This window comes from Triticum dicoccoides, chromosome 6A (assembly GCF_002162155.2).
Source record: "Triticum dicoccoides isolate Atlit2015 ecotype Zavitan chromosome 6A, WEW_v2.0, whole genome shotgun sequence".
NCBI lineage: Eukaryota > Viridiplantae > Streptophyta > Magnoliopsida > Poales > Poaceae > Triticum > Triticum dicoccoides.
In genome coordinates, this window is record NC_041390.1 from 30,908,964 (window position 1) to 30,913,312 (window position 4,349).

Here is a 4,349-nt window from a genome sequence, read left to right on the forward strand (position 1 = left end):
TCGGCCGAAATTTTTAAAAACGACCGAAAGTCGGCCATCTCGGCCTAGGGCGAGAAAAATCACAAAACGAAAATCAAAACGCTGGTAAGATGTCGGACCATCTTGATCAGTGATCACATCGCGTTTGCTCCATCGAGTCTGCGTTTCCTTTTCTTCTGACAAGTGTCATTTGTGCTTCTGTTCTCATGGTTTTGCAGATGCAGCTGATGCGGCCATCTGCGTGGAAAGCTGCAACAAGAAATGGAGCCACAATTAAGGCCCACAATTAAGCTGTTACGTTTTAGGAGAAGTAAAAAGATATCTACAATGCTTGTCGATCATGTGATCGTATATATGATGTTGAACCTCTCCGTAATTGTAGCAGCAACCAATAAAATGAGTATCTCAATATGTAACGTGTAAGGCATACATACACAATATAAAGTTAATTTGGCTTTGATTTGGCATTCCCATGACTGGATCGTAACAACCAAATGTAAATCCTCTGTGTGCGACTTTGTTTTCGTTATAACTTATCGCATAGAAGCTAGCTCATAATTTTTTTCAAATGTTAGCCAATTCATAAAAGAATCCAAAATTTGGGCAGCTGATCTAACATCCATGGCTTCACAGCATCTCAAAATAGAAGGAAATCGCCATCCATTTATGCAGTAGAAAATAGCACCAGGCTACTGCAGGTACAATTCAGTTCAACTTGTAGGAGCTTCTTCTTCCCAAACTCCCAGGTCAGACTATTTCATGGGATTCAACATTCATTATAGTCAGAACTGTGGTTTAAATATTGTGGTACAAAATTCAACCCGCAAAAAACAAACACGCACAAAACCACTATGATAATAACCTCGGATCTTAAACTGGTAGACTCAGCATCCATAACTGTGCCTATCAGCATAGACCAATTGCATGTAGCATCGAAGCAGGCTCATTTTCCGCATAGCGGATACTTCAGTTTCAGTAGATGATTTTGCGGCATGAATTCACAAGGGTTTGTAACATATGCAAGGTTTTCAGGTGGTGCTTGCCTGTGTAAAAGAATGAACAGATAATTTGCCGCATGTAACTAGAAGAATTTTTTTTCTGGCTTGTCTGTGTTACACTGGAATTATTACATCCAAATGGCAGAAGCTTGTAAACTGGTTGGAAGTATTTACCTCCTGCCATGTCAATGAAATCTGATTCCTCTCACGCGCAAATATATAAAAACAGCTAAAGAGATATTACCAAACATAGGATAACCTCAACTATTATATAAAAACAGCAATGCATCAAAAACTGCATTCGATTTTCTTTCTACATCAACACAAACAGCTTCATAAGGGCTTGTCTAATCAGTTAAAGATCCGAGGGTATTCTCGTAGTGATTGATATTTTGTTCAGAAAATGAATACCATGGCAAAACTGACTACAGGACACTCCACCTGGCCATCACCCATTCGCCGAAACATGCCAAGCAATCGAGCCGTGACGCGACGCTATGAAATCATAGTCTTGATTTGCACTGAAAATAGCGAAATACTATGCTCGATGCTTTCGGTGTCTCAGCCGCAAGCATTTCGCCAAGGATTGCGAGGAGCCGCTAAAGTGCTGGCGTTGCTACAAAGATTTCCATCTTGCCAGCCAGTGCCTTGGCCCTTCGTCAAAGCTCTCCTCGACGGTGCCTTCCCACGGTCCTCGACTTGGTGTTGGGAATCGCCGTGACGCGCCGGCCAGCCATGCTTCTAGGAAGCGCTCATACGCCGAGGCTCTCTTAGCGCCACCCCTTGGAGATCACTTGGCTCGTAGTGTGGACGGCTGTGTCTTCCCTCTCGCTCCGGTTGAGCAGGATCTCCTTGCTGCTATGCTCTCGGCTAGGCCGGTGGGCATCGATCCGTGGCCTAATGATCCTATGCTTGATGAAGCAATGGTGCCTTCCCCTCAGGTTTTGCCTGTCATCCTTGGTCCTAGGGACTGCTCCGCTTGGGGCGATGACATGTGGTTCAGCCATGGTGCCTCGTCCGTAGGGAGTGAGGAATATGTTGATCCTATGTGCTCAGAGGCTACTCTTCTGTCGCCACACCATGGAGGCTCCTCCTCGTCTTCTGTGGTGCACTCCCTTGTACGTCTGATGCCGAGTCCAGAGGAGCCGCTTGGTTTCAACGCGCCTGATGTTCTGGTTGAGCCTATGGATGAGGTGTGCAATGTTGTTGCGAAGGTGGTGCAAACTAAAGCGGCACCACTATCTCTGGAGGATTTTCTCAGCAAGGTTACTTGTTCGCTCCCACAACCTCTGCTTGGGACCCCAGTGCCTTCGCATGGGGAGAAGAATGGCGGGCGACAGAGCGGGCGTCTGGATAAGAAGAACAAGGCGTGCAACATCCCGACATCCAAGCGTGCAGAGTATAGAATATTGGAGGCTTTTGATGAATTGCCGGAGGTCGGCAAAGCAGAGGGGCCAGAGCAAAAGATGCAAGCATACCTGGACATGTACAAAAAACCGCTCTCACTGCAAGTGATCGAGGCGTTGAGCTCTTTGGCGAGGATCGCTGGGAAGTCAAAGTTGGACCTGTCAGGATGTTTTCCACCTGATAATATTAGCACATGATTCTTTGAGGCCGAGTCAGAAGAGTCTTTCGGTATGGACAGTTTCCCTTCGGCGAGTGGCAGTTTTTTCGGTTGCACTTGAGCCTCGCCTAGCTGCCTTGGGCTTGGGTGCTTTGGTGTCTGGCTCTGATGTTGTCCCTTGATGCTATAGTTGTCTTGTCCCTGTCCCCAAGTTCTAGTGCCTTTTTTCTCGTTTTCTTTTTTTCTTTCTTTTTGGGGTTTCATTCGGTTTTCCCTGATTAGCCGAGAATGTTAGGTTTTCGGGTCCGGTTTTCCTTATAAACTGGACCAACTCTCTTCTTCTCAATGAAATGCAGGAACCCCCTGCCCCTTTCGAGAAAAAAAAACTGCCTTACGAATTATCCAGGCCAAATGTTGGTTTTGCCCTCAGAGCTCCTGTGCCCCAAAACTGACTAGCAGAATCACCAGTCAGTCACCAACAGCAGTTCCTTCTCCTCTTGTGACCCTGAAGGAAGAGATGGTGAAGAAGACAGTGGCAGCCACTGCCGCGTTGTGCATCATGCTCCTCGTGCTGCCGTCCATGTCCGAGTTCTGCAAGTGCTTCGATGTGTGCTACCCCAGGTGCAGGAGCGCCGGCATGCCGCACTTGGCCTGCATTCCGTTCTGCGCCAAGAAGTGCAGCTGCAACACGCCAATACCAACCAGGCCGTCGACAGTGGCGCCGCCACGTGCATGATGGCCTGCAAGATACACTTCTGCGAATCGTCAGCGGCGCCAGCCGGTAAGACGGCAGACCACCTTGATCACGTTTTTCCTCTTCTTGACGAGTTGAATCTGCCTGTTCTTTTACATTTGACATGAACAATTTCGTCTTGCATTGCTATTTTGCAGATGCGGCTGACGCCGACCTCTGCGTGCAGAACTGCAACAAGATATGGAGCCACAAGGCCCATAATTAAGTTCCAAGCTGCTCCCTTTTAGGAGGAGAGAACAAGATTTGAAGAGCTAGCTTGCTGATCATGCCATGGTATATATATACGATGTCGAACCGCTGTGATTGTGGCAACAACCGATAAAATTAATTTCTGTGGTTGTCATCTATACGTTGAGGCATATCAATAATAATGTTAACATGTCTTTGTTTGGCCTGCCCCTGACTCATGCCTCTAAAATGAGCTTCTATACTTAGAGGCATATACATAATAATAAGGCTTTTGACAATTATCACAATTGCCATTCCGTGGCAAAACCAAAATAGATTAGAGTGGCAATTGTGATACATTGTCAAAAGCTAGAGTGGCAAAAGTGAAATAAAATTAATTTGCTGTTGCCACATAATGGCAATTGTGATATTTTTCAAAAGCTAAGAGTGGCAATACTGAAATGTCAAAATCTAGAGTGGCATAAGGAAAATTGGCAAAATCTAGAGTGGCAAAAACAAAATTTTCCCTGGCTTTGATTTGGCCTATCTCTGGCCCTGACACGATCATAACTACCAATTTTACTTGTCTTTTTTAGAGGAAAAAAGCGAAAATATATTTCTTGAACTAATTAACTCACAGAGGATTTAAAATTCAAACATTAGCCAAACATCAGGACCTTCACCACACCTCAGACAAAGAAGACAAGAAAAAACATCCCAGAAGCAAAGTAGCATTACTACTGAAACATTCGCCTCGCTTCAGACAAGGATGAAAAAGAACATATCCGAGCCAAAAAGTAACATTGCTACTGAAACTTAGAGCAAATCAAGGCTGGTATGGATTTAGCTTTGATGTACATATCCCTGTACTGATAAGAACAACCAA